This window comes from Rutidosis leptorrhynchoides, chromosome 7 (genome assembly GCF_046630445.1).
Source record: "Rutidosis leptorrhynchoides isolate AG116_Rl617_1_P2 chromosome 7, CSIRO_AGI_Rlap_v1, whole genome shotgun sequence".
In the NCBI taxonomy this organism is placed as follows: Eukaryota; Viridiplantae; Streptophyta; class Magnoliopsida; order Asterales; family Asteraceae; genus Rutidosis; species Rutidosis leptorrhynchoides.
The window spans coordinates 151,043,441-151,063,636 of NC_092339.1; positions in this window are offsets into that span (position 1 = coordinate 151,043,441).

Below are 20,196 nucleotides of genomic sequence, written 5' to 3' on the forward strand. Positions count from 1 at the left end.
TATTTTATTTCTGTTCGCGTCCAAATCAGCTCCCGTTAGAAGTTGTGAACCTACGTAAACATTTTCTTCTCCTTTTCCAAACTTGCACAGCGAAGTAGATATAAATGTTGGGATAATGTTTAAAGTTTAATAATGGCAACCTTGAGTGCTTTTCTTCTTTTTGTCTGTGGCCGACCAAAACCTACCACCACTTGTCCACTTGTTAATGGCATTGAATCTCTTTTTCTTAGATTTATGTTTGAGTTGTAAAAAATAATAATAGCAGGTTTTTTTTTTTAAACTGGTATACTTGGATCGTATTGTATTCCAAGCGAGTGGGCCGAGACAAATGTTTAATTATTAGGACTTGTTAAACTACTTTTAGGCCGTCAGATTTCCTTCACTGTTTGGTCCGAGAACCTATGTTGGAGTCCCATTTTGGTCACGTGATTTTGCTTATAGGCCGATACCAATTTTTTTATTGATGACGGTTTGATAATTAGGTATTGATGATGAGAATGGTAGATAAAAATCGTGTTGATACATGATGATGATGCGTGTGTTATGATATGTAAGTTGATGATGATGGGACTAGATGAAGGAGATAAAACATTTTCATACATATTATTAAATAGCCTAACAAGTTTAAAACGGAAAAGCCAGATAGCTTGGATGGTTAAGTGTGAGATATGGGAACCAGAGGTCAAGGGTTCGATACTTGGGGGCGACATATTTTTTTTGTTAGAGATATAATTAAGGCTGGAATGATGGGTTAAATAAAATAAATATAGGGTTTAAACCAAGATCGAGCTAGTAGCTCAATGGTTAAGGATATTATCAGGTTAGCGGGACGTCGCGGGATTAAACCCGGACTTGGGCATTTTTTTTTAAAAGACTACTTCGTTGAGGTAGTTATCTACTTAATTATTTATGATTATCACTATCATATTATTATTATCATGATCATGATTATTATTATTATTATTATCATGATCATGATTATTATTATTATTATTATTATTATTATTATTATTATTATTATTATTATTATTATTATTATTATTATTATTATTATTATTATTATTATTATTATAAAATTATCATTTTTATTACTAAAATTATCATTTTTATTAAAGACTATTATTTTTGTTAAAAAGAAAAATATCATTTTTATTATCATTATCATTATTATTATTTTGACATAAATTTTATTATTTTAATATTATTATTATTAATATCATTTTTATTAATGCTAGTATCATTATTATTATCATAACAACTATTATTATTATTATTATTATTATTATTATTATTATTATTATTATTATTATTATTATTATTATTATTATTATTATTATTATTATTATAAAACTAAACAACTTTTATTTATATTTACTAATATTATCAAATAACTATTAAGTTATATAAAACTATACTTGATACATATAATATAATTATATTTTATTTATTTAAAGTACATACAATGAATATATTTATAATACATACAAGCTATAAATATAAAATGATACCATTAATAAATATATATATAAAATTATTCGATTACGACTATATGTGTTAATATATATATATAACTGATTTAGGTTCGTGAATCCGAGGCCAACCCTACTCTTGTTCAATGTCGTCATATGTATTTTTACTACAAAATACAATATGGTGAGTTTCATTTGCCTTTTTACCCTTTATATTTTTGGGCTGAGAATACATGCGCAATTTTTATAAATGTTTTACAAAATAGACACAAGTAATTGAAACTACATTATATGGGTGAATGATCGAAGCCGAATATGCCCCTTTTGCTTGGTAACCTAAGAATTAGTAAACCGATCTACTAATTGACGTGAATCCTAAAGATAGATCTATTGGGCCTAACAAAGCCCATCCATGGTTGCGGATGCTTTAGTACTTCGATGTTGTTTTTATCATGTTCGAAGGATTTCCCTGAATGATAGGGGATATTCTTATATGCATCTTGTTAATGTCGGTTACCAGGTGTTCACCATATAAATGATTATTTTTGTCTCTATGCATGAGACGTATATTTATGAGAAATGAAAATTTGTGGTCTATTAAAATGATGGAAATGATTATTTATGTTAAACTAATGAACTCACCAACCTTTTGGTTGACACTTGAAAGCATGTTTATTCTCAGGTATGAAAGAAATCTTCCGCTGTGCATTTGCTCATTTTAGAGATCTTACTTGGAGTCATTCATGACATATTTCAAAAGACGCTGCATTCGAGTCGTTGAGTTCATCAAGATTATTATTAAGTCAATTATAGTCGGATATATTATGAAATGGTATGCATGCTGTCAACTTTTGATGAAATGAAAGTTTGTCTTTTAAAACGAATGCAATGTTTGTAAAATGTATCATATAGAGGTCAAGTACCTCGCGATGTAACCAACTATTGTGAATCATTTGTAATCGATATGGACTTCGTCCGGATGGATTAGGACGGGTCATGAAAGTTGGTATCAGAGCGGTGGTCTTAGCGAACCATGTCATGTATTAGTGTGTCTAACTGATAGTTGTTTAGATGCATTAGTGAGTCTGGACTTCGACCGTGTCTGCATGTCAAAAGTTTTGCTTATCATTTTGTGTCAAAAATTACCTACTTATCATCCATAGGAAATTACCTGCTTATCATTCTTAGTCTAGACACTTCTTATTGCATTGATTGCATGAATAGTGTAGAGACAAATTTCATATCTTAGCGTGTCTGCTAATCCATATTTTAGCATATCTGTTATTGTTACCTTTGCCTGACAGCTTCCGTAGATTCCTCCGTAACTTATGGGATTTTAGTATTATATATGCATATGTGAAATGTCCCGTTCTTATTGATTAAAAACGTTCCATATTAATTGATTTCGTTGCGAGGTTTTGACCTCTATATGAGACGTTTTTCAAAGACTGCATTCATTTTTAAAACAAACCATAACCTTTATTTCATAAATAAAGGTTTAAAAAGCTTTACGTAGATTATCAAATAATGATAATCTAAAATATCCTGTTTACACATGACCATTACATAATGGTTACAATACAAATATGTTACATCAAAATCAGTTTCTTGAATGCAGTTTTTACACAATATCATACAAACATGGACTCCAAATCTTGTCCTTACTTTAGTATGCAACAGCGGAAGCTCTTAATATTCACCTGAGAATAAACATGCTTTAAACGTCAACAAAAATGTTGGTGAGTTATAGGTTTAACCTATATATATCAAATCGTAACAATAGACCACAAGATTTCATATTTCAATACATATCCCATACATAGAGATAAAAATCATTCATATGGTGAACACCTGGTAACCGACATTAACAAGATGCATATATAAGAATATCCCCATCATTCCGGGACACCCTTCGGATATGATATAAATTTCGAAGTACTAAAGCATCCGGTACTTTGGATGGGGTTTGTTAGGCCCAATAGATCTATCTTTAGGATTCGCGTCAATTAGGGTGTCTGTTCCCTAATTCTTAGATTACCAGACTTAATAAAAAGGGGCATATTCGATTTCGATAATTCAACCATAGAATGTAGTTTCACGTACTTGTGTCTATTTTGTAAATCATTTATAAAACCTGCATGTATTCTCATCCCAAAAATATTAGATTTTAAAAGTGGGACTATAACTCACTTTCACAGATTTTTACTTCGTCGGGAAGTAAGACTTGGCCACTGGTTGATTCACGAACCTATAACAATATATACATATATATCAAAGTATGTTCAAAAATATATTTACAACACTTTTAATATATTTTGATGTTTTAAGTTTATTAAGTCAGCTGTCCTCGTTAGTAACCTACAACTAGTTGTCCACAGTTAGATGTACAGAAATAAATTGATAAATATTATCTTGAATCAATCCACGACCCAGTGTATACGTATCTCAGTATTGATCACAACTCAAACTATATATATTTTGGAATCAACCTCAACCCTGTATAGCTAACTCCAACATTCACATATAGAGTGTCTATGGTTGTTCCGAAATATATATAGATGTGTCGACATGATAGGTCGAAACATTGTATACGTGTCTATGGTATCTCAAGATTACATAATATACAATGCAAGTTGATTAAGTTATGGTTGGAATAGATTTGTTACCAATTTTCACGTAGCTAAAATGAGAAAAATTATCCAATCTTGTTTTACCCATAACTTCTTCATTTTAAATCCGTTTTGAGTGAATCAAATTGCTATGGTTTCATATTGAACTCTATTTTATGAATCTAAACAGAAAAGTATAGGTTTATAGTCGGAAAAATAAGTTACAAGTCGTTTTTGTAAAGGTAGTCATTTCAGTCGAAAGAACGACGTCTAGATGACCATTTTAGAAAACATACTTCCACTTTGAGTTTAATCATAATTTTTGGATATAGTTTCATGTTCATAATAAAAATCATTTTCTCAGAATAACAACTTTAAAATCAAAGTTTATCATAGTTTTTAATTAACTAACCCAAAACAGCCCGCGGTGTTACTACGACGGCGTAAATCCGGTTTTACGGTGTTTTTCGTGTTTCCAGGTTTTAAATCATTAAGTTAGCATATCATATAGATATAGAACATGTGTTTAGTTGATTTTAAAAGTCAAGTTAGAAGGATTAACTTTTGTTTGCGAACAAGTTTAGAATTAACTAAACTATGTTCTAGTGATTACAAGTTTAAACCTTCGAATAAGATAGCTTTATATGTATGAATCGAATGATGTTATGAACATCATTACTACCTTAAGTTCCTTGGATAAACCTACTGGAAAAGAGAAAAATGGATCTAGCTTCAATGGATCCTTGGATGGCTCGAAGTTCTTGAAGCAGAATCATGACACGAAAACAAGTTCAAGTAAGATCATCACTTGAAATAAGATTGTTATAGTTATAGAAATTGAACCAAAGTTTGAATATGATTATTACCTTGTATTAGAATGATAACCTACTGTAAGAAACAAAGATTTCTTGAGGTTGGATGATCACCTTACAAGATTGGAAGTGAGCTAGCAAACTTGAAAGTATTCTTGATTTTATGAAACTAGAACTTTTGGAATTTATGAAGAACACTTAGAACTTGAAGATAGAACTTGAGAGAGATCAATTAGATGAAGAAAATTGAAGAATGAAAGTGTTTGTAGGTGTTTTTGGTCGTTGGTGTATGGATTAGATATAAAGGATATGTAATTTTGTTTTCATGTAAATAAGTCATGAATGATTACTCATATTTTTGTAATTTTATGAGATATTTCATGCTAGTTGCCAAATGATGGTTCCCACATGTGTTAGGTGACTCACATGGGCTGCTAAGAGCTGATCATTGGAGTGTATATACCAATAGTACATACATCTAAAAGCTGTGTATTGTACGAGTACGAATACGGGTGCATACGAGTAGAATTGTTGATGAAACTGAACGAGGATGTAATTGTAAGAATTTTTGTTAAGTAGAAGTATTTTGATAAGTGTATTGAAGTCTTTCAAAAGTGTATAAATACATATTAAAACACTACATGTATATACATTTTAACTGAGTCGTTAAGTCATCGTTAGTCGTTACATGTAAGTGTTGTTTTGAAACCTTTAGGTTAACGATCTTGTTAAATGTTGTTAACCCAATGTTTATAATATCAAATGAGATTTTAAATTATTATATTATCATGATATTATCATGTATGAATATCTCTTAATATGATATATATACATTAAATGTCTTTACAACGATAATCGTTACATATATGTCTCGTTTAAAAATCATTAAGTTAGTAGTCTTGTTTTTACATATGTAGTTCATTGTTAATATACTTAATGATATGTTTACTTATCATAGTATCATGTTAACTATATATATATCCATATATATGTCATCATATAGTTTTTACAAGTTTTAACGTTCGTGAATCACCGGTCAACTTGGGTGGTCAATTGTCTATATGAAACATATTTCTATTAATCAAGTCTTAACAAGTTTGATTGCTTAACATGTTGGAAACATTTAATCATGTAAATATCAATCTCAATTAATATATATAAACATGGAAAAGTTCGGGTCACTACAGTACCTACCCGTTAAATAAATTTCGTCCCGAAATTTTAAGCTGTTGAAGGTGTTGACGAATCTTCTGGAAATAGATGCGGGTATTTCTTCTTCATCTGATCTTCACGCTCCCAGGTGAACTCGGGTCCTCTACGAGCATTCCATCGAACCTTAACAATTGGTATCTTGTTTTGCTTAAGTCTTTTAACCTCACGATCCATTATTTCGACGGGTTCTTCGATGAATTGAAGTTTTTCGTTGATTTGGATTTCATCTAACGGAATAGTGAGATCTTCTTTAGCAAAACATTTCTTTAAATTCGAGACGTGGAAAGTGTTATGTACAGCCGCGAGTTGTTGAGGTAACTCTAGTCGGTAAGCTACTGGTCCGATACGATCAATAATCTTGAATGGTCCAATATACCTTGGATTTAATTTCCCTCGTTTACCAAATCGAACAACGCCTTTCCAAGGTGCAACTTTAAGCATGACCATCTCTCCAATTTCAAATTCTATATCTTTTCTTTTAATGTCAGTGTAGCTCTTTTGTCGACTTTGGGCGGTTTTCAACCGTTGTTGAATTTGGATGATCTTCTCGGTAGTTTCTTGTATAATCTCCGGACCCGTAATCTGTCTATCCCCCACTTCACTCCAACAAATCAGAGACCTGCACTTTCTACCATAAAGTGCTTCAAACGGCGCCATCTCAATGCTTGAATGGTAGCTGTTGTTGTAGGAAAATTATGCTAACGGTAGATGTCGATCCCAACTGTTTCCGAAATCAATAACACATGCTCGTAGCATGTCTTCAAGCGTTTGTATCGTCCTTTCGCTCTGCCCATCAGTTTGTAGATGATAGGCAGTACTCATGTCTAGACGAGTTCCTAATGCTTGCTGTAATGTCTGCCAGAATCTTGAAATAAATCTGCCATCCCTATCAGAGATAATAGAGATTGGTATTCCATGTCTGGAGATGACTTCCTTCAAATACAGTCGTGCTAACTTCTCCATCTTGTCATCTTCTCTTATTGGCAAGAAGTGTGCTGATTTGGTGAGACGGTCAACTATTACCCAAATAGTATCAAAACCACTTGCAGTCCTTGGCAATTTAGTGATGAAATCCATGGTAATGTTTTCCCATTTCCATTCCGGGATTTCGGGTTGTTGAAGTAGACCTGATGGTTTCTGATGCTCAGCTTTGACCTTAGAACACGTCAAACATTCTCCTACGTATTTAGCAACATCGGCTTTCATACCCGGCCACCAAAAATGTTTCTTGAGATCCTTGTACATCTTCCCCGTTCCAGGATGTATTGAGTATCTGGTTTTATGAGCTTCTATAAGTACCATTTCTCTCATATCTCCAAATTTTGGTACCCAAATCCTTTCAGCCCTATACCGGGTTCCGTCTTCCCGAATATTAAGATGCTTCTCCGATCCTTTGGGTATTTCATCCTTTAAATTTCCCTCTTTTAAAACTCCTTGTTGCGCCTCCTTTATTTGAGTAGTAATGTTATTATGAATCATTATATTCATAGATTTTACTCGAATGGGTTCTCTGTCCTTCCTGCTCAAGGCATCGGCTACCACATTTGCCTTCCCCGGGTGGTAACGAATCTCAAAGTCGTAATCATTCAATAATTCAATCCACCTACGCTGCCTCATATTCAGTTGTTTCTGATTAAATATGTGTTGAAGACTTTTGTGGTCGGTATATATAATACTTTTGACCCCATATAAGTAGTGCCTCCAAGTCTTTAATGCAAAAACAACCGCGCCTAATTCCAAATCATGCGTTGTATAATTTTGTTCGTGAATCTTCAATTGTCTAGACGCATAAGCAATCACCTTCGTTCGTTGCATTAATACACAACCGAGACCTTGCTTTGATGCATCACAATAAATCACAAAATCATCATTCCCTTCAGGCAATGACAATATAGGTGCCGTAGTTAGCTTTTTCTTCAATAACTGAAACGCTTTCTCTTGTTCATCATTCCATTCAAATTTCTTCCCTTTATGCGTTAATGCAGTCAAGGGTTTTGCTATTCTGGAAAAGTCTTGGATGAACCTTCTGTAGTAACCAGCTTGTAACGACCCGGAAATTTTCGACCAAATTTAAACCTTAATCTTTATATGTTTTCGACACGATAAGCAAAAACCTTAATGTTAAGTCTAGAAAGTTTGAAATCTATATTCGGATAACCAGTTACCCTTTGACCAAGCCTGACGACTCACGAACAATTGTATGTAAATAAATGTGTACATGAAATATAATATAATTTTAACATTAGATTAAACAGGTAACTTGTTATAACTTTATTATTACCTGATATTGTTATTTAAATGTATAATACTTGATATGATATAACATGTATTATATAATCGATAATACTTAATAATATAATTGTTATAATATAATTAGTATTATCATAATTATTACTAACTTCACTAAAATTATTATTGTGAATTAATATTACTCTTATCATTATTAATATTATTATTAGATATTAATATTATTAATATTATTAGCATTTGGATTATTATTTATAAATTATAATTATTAGTTATTAAACTCATTTATAAAATAAAATCGTAAATATGAATTTGGAAGTCAGAAGTTGTTTCCCGTTCCTTTCAAACTTTATATACTTTTGGATTCTTTGTTTGAAATTGATGACCATTCAAAAACAGTTAAAGTGTACTAATTTTGTCTTCTTCATTTTATTTTTTTGTGTATTCCTGTTTATGCTCGAATATTGCTGATGATTCGTTCAATTGTATTTAACAAACAAATCATCTTCTTCATCAACACCACAAGTACACCACTTCCTCTCTTTGTTCTCTTTTCTTTTTCTTTGTTTTACTACTGCTGCTGTACTTCTTCTGCAAACATCCGTATCATCTAATTATTGTTTTTGCTGTACAAACACCATGAACCATTGTGATACTCCACCTCAATTACCATCTTCGACAATCTTTATAATCTAACACCGCTTCCAACCGACACCTTGAGCCACCACCACTACAACCCACTTGTGAGAATTGTATGTTACTGTTTGGGACCAACAACAAAACAACCCACACCGATCACTTGATCTTCGAGATCACCGACCTTAATCATACAATCAATCACCATCAACTTGCTTTTGGATCAAATAACAAACAAACCAAAACCCAAATGATTTAACTTCTACCATTCGTGCTGCACTAAGCCAAAGCCAAACTCAAACACTTGTTTCTCTATTCTTGACAAGATTACCTCATAACCCCGCCATCACCTTCTCTTCTCTCTCGTCCATCTTTCTCCCTCTCATATTTCTTTTCGTTTTCTGGTTCGAACACTGCAACAGCCCAAGGCTGCTGTTGCAGATTATGTCCTCACAACCTACAGATGCTATTAATACAATAGAATAAAACGAAGATGAATGAAAGTGACTAAATGAAACAGGTTGATACTATACGTGTGTTGCTGCATCTGCGTATTAGTTTGTCTGATTAAAAGAACATTGAAAAGGAGAGGATAATATAAAGGTAATGATAAAGAAGTTAGGTGCTTTTTAGCCAATTATTTATGTATAAAGTGTTGGCTGCTAATCGATGGGTTCCAACTAGATTGACGATTAATTAATAGGGATTTATTAATGATTGATGGCCGAGAGTTTTGTTCAGGGGAGAAGAAGAATTAGAACACAGAATACTTTGGTTAAATAAATAGGATATGCATAATTAATAAGTAAAGCAGCATCAGCGGAGTGGTTTGGAAGGATGTTTGTTAGTTGAGAGGTCCAGGGTTCGATACCTGGCAGCTGCAAATTTTTTTTTTATGTTGATTAAGTCATGGAAGCAGCCAATTGACTTAGTGGACAGTTGGTTTAGGCTAGATATAATTGGGCCTCGAGTTGTATTGTTGGGCCGAAAACGGGTTTATAAACTATTAAAACGTGATTAATCCCAAAAATAGTTATGGCGGAATGGTTAAGGTCTGTTTGGGATGAGTGAGAGGTCTCGGGTTCGAACCTTGGCAGGGTTACTCTATTTATTTTTGGGCCGATTATTGAGGTAGTCTTCTATCCCATTATTATTATTATTATTATTATTATTATTATTATTATTATTAAGTAGTAGTTATCATGTATCATTATTATTATTTTGATTGTAATTAAGAATATTTTTATTATAACTATTAAAAATCTTAGTAAATATATTTATTACCTAATTTTGTTATTATTAAGTATTATTATTAAAATTAATATTTTTATTATCTTTATTATTAACCTTAACTTTTCATTAAAAACTACTGAGATTTATTAAAAACTATCATTATTATTATTAATAAAAATTTTAATGTAATGATATAATAAATATTATAACTTTTAAAAATGTAAATACTAGGATATTAATATATAAACATATAAAATTATTACTATAACACTTATATCATTAGTAATATATAAATCTGCTCAATTTCGATTATGTGCATTAATATATATACACACAAATGCTATAGGTTCGTGAATCCGAGGTCAACCCTACACTTGTTCAATGATGTTATATGTATTTTTACTACAAAATACATTAGGTGAGTATATAGTCCCACTTTTAAACTCTAAATATTTCGGGATGAGAATACATGTATTTTATGTTTTACGTTATGGACACAAGTAACTGAAAAATATATTCTACGTTGAGTTGTACCACTGGCATACTTCCCTGTAACTTGGTAACTAATATTTACAGCGGTATTGTAAACGCGAATCCTGTTGATAGATCTATCGGGCCTGACAACCCCAACCGGACTGGACGACCAGTATTCAACGGTTGCACAGTACTTCGTTTCGTGACTACACTTGGTACAGTGTAGTAAGATTTCATATCTCACCAACTTTATGTTGACTTTTTAAAGCATGTTATTCTCAGGTACGAATTAAGTCTTCCGCTGTGCATAAGCTCATGTTATAGACATTACTTGGAGTCGATCAACGCGATGGGACCAACTGTTGAAGATTCCGTCCGGGAGGATTAGTCTCGGATGTTTCAGTTGGTATCAGAGCGTTGGTCTTAGCGAACCAGGTCTTGCATTAGTGTGTCTGACTAGTAGTTGTTAGGGTACATTAGTGAGTCTGGACTTTGACCGTGTCTACCTGCCAAAAAGTTTTGCTTATCATTTCTAGTCGGAAACCATCTGCTTATCATCCTTAGGGAATTTCCTGCTTATTATTCTTCAGTCTAGACACGTCTTACTGCATTTAGTGCATCGATAGTGTATAGACAAATTTATATCTTAGCGTATCTATTACGATAGACTTTGCTTAATATCTTCCGTAAATTTCTCCGTAACTTAAGGGATCCTGGTACCATATATATCTATGCATATTATGCATTGAGAATACCATCCAACTATTATTTGCTGTCACTAAGCTTTTCATACCAAAAATCTTTTCTGTGATCGCGTACGATGGCCTCTACGAATCGACCAAGTTCTTCTGACTCCGAAGATAGCGTGACGGGAGCGCACCAACCGATCAACTATCGTGATTTCTTTAGAAAGTGGGGATGGGTTCGCGAAATACTTACCCTATGGAGAAATGAAGAAGGTACTCCATATCACGAACCGAACTTACCATCTAACGTCGGAGTGCTCGACCCGCTCACCGGCGAACCTGTTCGCAACACCGTTTATACCCTTTTTGCAAGAATTTTTCGTCTTGAGGCTACCATTAACGGAACTAGAGAAGATATCCGACCTTTACCTCACACTGATAACCAACTAGGGTTAGTAGAAGAAGTTAAAGAACTCCGAGCTCGAGTGTTAACTTTAGAGAGCACGGTACACAATTTGCAAGCACCAGCAGTATCACCAACACCAGTAACATCACCAGCTTCAGCACCAACGGTACCAGTACCACCAATAACCCAAGTTTCAACAATCCATGCCTCACCATCTCATTCTGCACCTCGAGTATAATCATCGTTCTACGAATCGTTCTACATCGATTATCTTCGCTCGACATGGCGATTATGTAATTTCTAAAGTTTTAGAGATTATGTAATCTAGTATTAATGGTAAATCAAATGAGTTTAATATCTTATTGACTCATTAAATCCATGATTACATCTGAAGAAAATATATATGCAAATATATATTTTCATAAAGATTGTAATTAAAATTCTTTTGTACAAACTGTTAATGGTAAAAATAATTTAACGGGTAGGTAATACCCGAGGAATATTTAGATTTCACATTAATCAGCTACACGGTACATTCTTCGACTCTGATTCAACAGTCAGTCACTATCCTACTTGTATCCATAGATATACGTATCCGTTCACCACAGAATCCATTTTCGTTCAATTTCATATTTGGATTTTTACCTATCAGAATCCAACAAGTGGCATAATGAAGAAAACGTTGGACAAAATAAAATTTGTTAGAAACAAACGAATTAACTAATTGAAATTTTGTTAAGAATCCACGCTAACTGTTCCAGCTAACTGTTCCTAGCTAACTGATTACATTTTATTTATCGCAATTTAATTATCGCAATTTTATTTATCGTCATTTAATTTCTGTTATTTACTTTACGCATTTAATTTATCGTCATTTAATTTCTGTTATTTACTTTTACGCACTATAAATAACGGGACACGTATGCAAGGTTTCGACTTATCATATCGACCCATCTATATATATATTTCAGAACAACCGTAGACACTCTATATGTGAAGGTGGGAGTTGGCTATACAGGGTCGGAGTTGATTCCAAAATATATATATACTTTGAGTTGTGATCGACACTGAGACCGGTACACGGGTCACGATACGTATTATTTTATTCGAATATTATATATTAAATTATATATGAATATATTGGATCATTGAACCATTGGACAATTAGACTGCTAACTTTGGACAATTAAAATGAATTAAAATATTGATTATAACATATGAAACTAAATAATTCTTCAAGTTTGCCACTTGATTTTATACTAAACCTTATTTGAATCAGTCGCATCTCGTCTATGGAAGAAAGATTTATGCATACAGTTATGCACCTGAAAAACTTTCGAAACCGAAGTTATAGTTAAAACCTATCCATGTCGAATTCCTTATCATTCATTAGCAAAAACAACCATACGATTCCTTTTCAAGAAGCTAATTTTGTCACAGCTCCACTTCGACTTCTCAGTGAGACTACTCCTATTATAACCTCGATATTTATACCTTGTCCTTTCGCCGTCGTTACCGGAGAACCTTTTATATTTCACAACATCAACAACAGATGTACTAGCAACTCGTTATCTTTTTGGCGAAATCCGCAATTGGTATTTTGAAAATCTCATAGAAATTTTTCCAGTTATATTGAAAACGTCTATCCCTAAGAATTTCATATTTCGAATGTGAAGTTTCTGAAAAACACCCTGGACTATTAAGTAGTTCTTGAAATGTTAATGAAGCAGCAAAAACTGTAAACGACTTTAACAGTCAAAAGTTTAATGATGAAGTACAGTGTGTTGGTAAAACTCAGAAAAATAGGAGGGTTGGAACTGGAAAACGGATTGAGCAAAGTACGAAGGAGGATGTAGATAAATCACAGGGACTGAACCTGCCTTCCAAGGATTTAAATGATTCAGTACCTGCTGAAACCGTAGGTAAAAACCCTACTCTTAATCTTAAACCTTTCCAGATGATATTCTTCATCATCATTTTATTTTAGATATTATAAGATATCTTCATATCTTCCGTTATACTTATTCTCCATATTTCTGGAGATATTTTCACAACTATTCTTATATGGGATCATTTATCTCTCCGTAAAATTTGCGTTACAACATAAAAGAAACTGTGTTAGTTTCTAAGTTCTAAAACCTTCAAGTTTAAAATAGGAATGTTCTGAAGTAGTGTTGGGAACTGATGCATGAATTAGTATAATATAATGAAACTTGATCAACTTCATTATATTACAGTAAGTCATGTTAAGTTCCTAATGGAATGTGATGATTCACAGTACCGTCATCATGTGCCATGTTACACGGCTCTTACATTCTATTTAATTCCCAAACATATTAGGAATATATCATCTTGATAGTTCTATTCTTCCAGGGTATTCTGGTAATTTAACAAGTCAAAATCATTCTATTACCATTTCTTTCTTAGAACATTAGCTATTTCTATTTTGAATTTCATACCTACGAATTTCGGATCATTGCTCGCTTGACTTGAGGACAGGAAGAAGAAACGAAGGGACAAAACCCCAAAATAGAAATCGGAGAATAAAACGCAGCAAATAGGAGAAAGCATTAGCTATGGATGACAATGATTCTAGAAGACAGAAGCAGGAATATCAAAGTATAAGGAAAGATATAAAACCCAACAATCACCCAGAAACTACAAACCGTGTATATCAATACGTATTGCAACGTAAAGACACGGGAGAATTAGAAACAATATAATTCCAAGGAAATCATAAAAGTGAATAGATTCTTCTGGCGGCAGATGGAAGAGAAAAATGAAAGATATGGAAGTTAGAAATATAATAAGAATCAGAATTGGATGGAGCATATTAAGGAAGGAGTAGGGAAAGAAAGAATAGAAGGTGTGGAGAATAAGGAATCGAAGGGGGTGGATTTATAGCAATATATCCGACAGAGAAATCGGAACAGATTATGGCTTTAATCAAAGAAGATTTTGATTTCCTAAATCGCCAAAGAACCAAATCTTATTACGTAAGATTTTCTTTAAATTCCGGAAATCAATCATAACCACGTCATCAGTTAAAACGATTCCATATTACTCATTTCACTCTTTTGTGATAACTTCACTCGGGTGCTTCACTTGATCGAATTGTTTTATCCATATCTCTCAATATTGATGAAACTCCGTTATTGTCTCATATTTGTCATAAAAACATTTCTATTGTTATTCATGACAACCTCTATCAAATTTCGGGGACGAAATTTCTTTAACGGGTGGGTACTGTAACGACCCGGAAATTTTCGACCAAATTTAAACCTTAATCTTTATATGTTTTCGACACGATAAGCAAAAACCTTAATGTTAAGTCTAGAAAGTTTGAAATCTATATTCGGATAACCAGTTACCCTTTGACCAAGCCTGACGACTCACGAACAATTGTATGTAAATAAATGTGTACATGAAATATAATATAATTTTAACATTAGATTAAACAGGTAACTTGTTATAACTTTATTATTACCTGATATTGTTATTTAAATGTATAATACTTGATATGATATAACATGTATTATATAATCGATAATACTTAATAATATAATTGTTATAATATAATTAGTATTATCATAATTATTACTAACTTCACTAAAATTATTATTGTGAATTAATATTACTCTTATCATTATTAATATTATTATTAGATATTAATATTATTAATATTATTAGCATTTGGATTATTATTTATAAATTATAATTATTAGTTATTAAACTCATTTATAAAATAAAATCGTAAATATGAATTTGGAAGTCAGAAGTTGTTTCCCGTTCCTTTCAAACTTTATATACTTTTGGATTCTTTGTTTGAAATTGATGACCATTCAAAAACAGTTAAAGTGTACTAATTTTGTCTTCTTCATTTTATTTTTTTGTGTATTCCTGTTTATGCTCGAATATTGCTGATGATTCGTTCAATTGTATTTAACAAACAAATCATCTTCTTCATCAACACCACAAGTACACCACTTCCTCTCTTTGTTCTCTTTTCTTTTTCTTTGTTTTACTACTGCTGCTGTACTTCTTCTGCAAACATCCGTATCATCTAATTATTGTTTTTGCTGTACAAACACCATGAACCATTGTGATACTCCACCTCAATTACCATCTTCGACAATCTTTATAATCTAACACCGCTTCCAACCGACACCTTGAGCCACCACCACTACAACCCACTTGTGAGAATTGTATGTTACTGTTTGGGACCAACAACAAAACAACCCACACCGATCACTTGATCTTCGAGATCACCGACCTTAATCATACAATCAATCACCATCAACTTGCTTTTGGATCAAATAACAAACAAACCAAAACCCAAATGATTTAACTTCTACCATTCGTGCTGCACTAAGCCAAAGCCAAACTCAAACACTTGTTTCTCTATTCTTGACAAGATTACCTCATAACCCCGCCATCACCTTCTCTTCTCTCTCGTCCATCTTTCTCCCTCTCATATTTCTTTTCATTTTCTGGTTCGAACACTGCAACAGCCCAAGGCTGCTGTTGCAGATTATGTCCTCACAACCTACAGATGCTATTAATACAATAGAATAAAACGAAGATGAATGATAGTGACTAAATGAAACAGGTTGATACTATACGTGTGTTGCTGCATCTGCGTATTAGTTTGTCTGATTAAAAGAACATTGAAAAGGAGAGGATAATATAAAGGTAATGATAAAGAAGTTAGGTGCTTTTTAGCCAATTATTTATGTATAAAGTGTTGGCTGCTAATCGATGGGTTCCAACTATATTGACGATTAATTAATAGGGATTTATTCATGATTGATGGCCGAGAGTTTTGTTCAGGGGAGAAGAAGAATTAGAACACAGAATACTTTGGTTAAATAAATAGGATATGCATAATTAATAAGTAAAGCAGCATCAGCGGAGTGGTTTGGAAGGATGTTTGTTAGTTGAGAGGTCCAGGGTTCGATACCTGGCAGCTGCAATTTTTTTTTTTTATGTTGATTAAGTCATGGAAGCAGCCAATTGACTTAGTGGACAGTTGGTTTAGGCTAGATATAATTGGGCCTCGAGTTGTATTGTTGGGCCGAAAACGGGTTTATAAACTATTAAAACGTGATTAATCCCAAAAATAGTTATGGCTGAATGGTTAAGGTCTGTTTGGGATGAGTGAGAGGTCTCGGGTTCGAACCTTGGCAGGGTTACTCTATTTATTTTTGGGCCGATTATTGAGGTAGTCTTCTATCCCATTATTATGATTATTATTATTATTATTATTATTATTATTATTATTATTATTAAGTAGTAGTTATCATGTATCATTATTATTATTTTGATTGTAATTAAGAATATTTTTATTATAACTATTAAAAATCTTAGTAAATATATTTATTACCTAATTTTATTATTATTAAGTATTATTATTAAAATTAATATTTTTATTATCTTTATTATTAACCTTAACTTTTCATTAAAAACTACTGAGATTTATTAAAAACTATCATTATTATTATTAATAAAAATTTTAATGTAATGATATAATAAATATTATAACTTTTAAAAATGTAAATACTAGGATATTAATATATAAACATATAAAATTATTACTATAACACTTATATCATTAGTAATATATAAATCTGCTCAATTTCGATTATGTGCATTAATATATATACACACAAATGCTATAGGTTCGTGAATCCGAGGTCAACCCTACACTTGTTCAATGATGTTATATGTATTTTTACTACAAAATACATTAGGTGAGTATATAGTCCCACTTTTAAACTCTAAATATTTCGGGATGAGAATACATGTATTTTATGTTTTACGTTATGGACACAAGTAACTGAAAAATATATTCTACGTTGAGTTGTACCACTGGCATACTTCCCTGTAACTTGGTAACTAATATTTACAGCGGTATTGTAAACGCGAATCCTGTTGATAGATCTATCGGGCCTGACAACCCCAACCGGACTGGACGACCAGTATTCAACGGTTGCACAGTACTTCGTTTCGTGACTACACTTGGTACAGTGTAGTAAGATTTCATATTAAAGGGAATGTGCGACGTGATTAATTGTTAAGTATGGTTACCAAGTGCTCAACCACTTAGAATATTTTTATTAAACTGTTTATATATGAAATCTTGTGGTCCATAGTTATAACTCTTCTAGCATCAAACCTATATATCTCACCAACTTTATGTTGACTTTTTAAAGCATGTTATTCTCAGGTACGAATTAAGTCTTCCGCTGTGCATAAGCTCATGTTATAGACATTACTTGGAGTCGATCAACGCGATGGGACCAACTGTTGAAGATTCCGTCCGGGAGGATTAGTCTCGGATGTTTCACAGCTAGTCCTAAAAACTGGCGTATGTGTTTCGGAGTTTTCGGGGTTTCCCACTTTTCAACAGTTTCTATCTTTGCCGGATCCACCTTAACACCTTCTTTGTTCACTATGTGACCGAGGAATTAAACTTCTTCCAACCAAAATGCACACTTTGAAAACTTAGCGTACAATTCTTCCTTCCTCAATACTTCTAACACCTTTCTCAAATGTTCACCGTGTTCTTGGTCATTCTTTGAGTAAATAAGTATGTCATCAATGAAAACAATGACAAACTTGTCAAGGTATGGTCCACACACTCGGTTCATAAGGTCCATGAACACAGCTGGTGCATTAGTTAAACCAAACGGCATGACCATAAACTCGTAATGACCGTAACATGTTCTGAAAGCAGTCTTTGGAATATCATCTTCTTTCACCCGCATTTGATGATACCCGGAACGTAAGTCAATCTTTGAATAAACAGACGAGCCTTGTAGTTGATCAAATAAGTCGTCGATTCTCGGTAGTGGGTAGCGGTTCTTGATGGTAAGTTTGTTCAACTCTCGGTAGTCGATACACAACCTGAATGTACCATCTTTCTTCTTGACAAACAAAACAGGAGCTCCCCACGGTGATGTGCTTGGTCGAATGAAACCACGCTCTAAAAGTTCTTGTAATTGGCTTTGCAGTTCTTTCATCTCGCTGGGTGCGAGTCTGTAAGGAGCACGAGCTATTGGTGCAGCTCCTGGTACAAGATCTATTTGAAATTCAACGGATCGATGTGGGGGTAATCCCGGTAATTCTTTCGGAAATACATCGGGAAATTCTTTTGCAATGGGAACATCATTGATGCTCTTTTCTTCAGTTTGTACTTTCTCGACGTGTGCTAGAACAACATAGCAACCTTTTCTTATTAGTTTTTGTGCCTTCAAATTACTAATAAGATGTAGCTTCGTGTTGCCCTTTTCTCCGTACACCATTAAGGGTTTTCCTTTTTCTCGTATAATGCGAATTGCATTTTTGTAACAAACGATCTCTGCTTTCACTTCTTTCAACCAGTCCATACCGATTATCACATCAAAACTCCCTAACTCTACTGGTATCAAATCAATCTTAAATGTTTTGCTAACCAGTTTAATTTTTCGATTCCGACATATATTATCTGCTGAAATTAATTTACCATTTGCTAATTCGAGTAAAAATTTACTATCCAAAGGCATCAATGGACAACTTAATTTAGCACAAAAATCTCTACTCATATAGCTTCTATCCGCACCCGAATCAAATAAAACGTAAGCAGATTTATTGTCAATAAGAAACGTACCCGTAATAAGCTCCGGGTCTTCCTGTGCCTCTACCGCATTAATATTGAAAACTCTTCCGCGGCCTTGTCCATTCGTGTTCTCCTGGTTCGGGCAATTTCTAATGATGTGGCCCGGTTTTCCACATTTATAACAAACTACATTGGCATAACTTGCTCCGACACTACTTGCTCCGCCATTACTCGTTCCGACACCATTTGTTCCTTTGGTTCTATTAACCCCTGGTCCGTAGACCTCACACTTGACTGCGCTATGACCATTTCTTTTACACTTGTTGCAAAATTTGGTGCAGAACCCCGAGTGATACTTTTCACACCTTTGGCATAGCTGCTTCTGATTGTTGTTGTTGTTGCGGTTATTATTGTTGTTGGGATGATTGTTGTAGTTGCTGTTGTTGTTGTTGTTGTTGTTGTTGTTGTTGTTGTTGTTGGGCCGTTTGTTGTAGTTGCGATTGATGTTGCGATTGCTGGGATAATTTTTGCGATTATTGTTGTAATTGCTGTTGTTGTTGTATTGGTGATTCTTATCACCGTTTTCCTCCCACTTTCTTTTGACTTTCTTCACATTGGTCTCTTCAGCAGTCTGTTCTTTAATTCTTTCTTCAATTTGGTTCACTAGTTTGTGAGCCATTCTACATGCCTGTTGTATGGAGGCGGGCTCGTGTGAACTTATATCTTCTTGGATTCTTTCCGGTAATCCTTTCACAAATGCGTCTATCTTCTCTTCCTCATCTTCGAACGCTCCCGGACACAATAGGCACAATTCT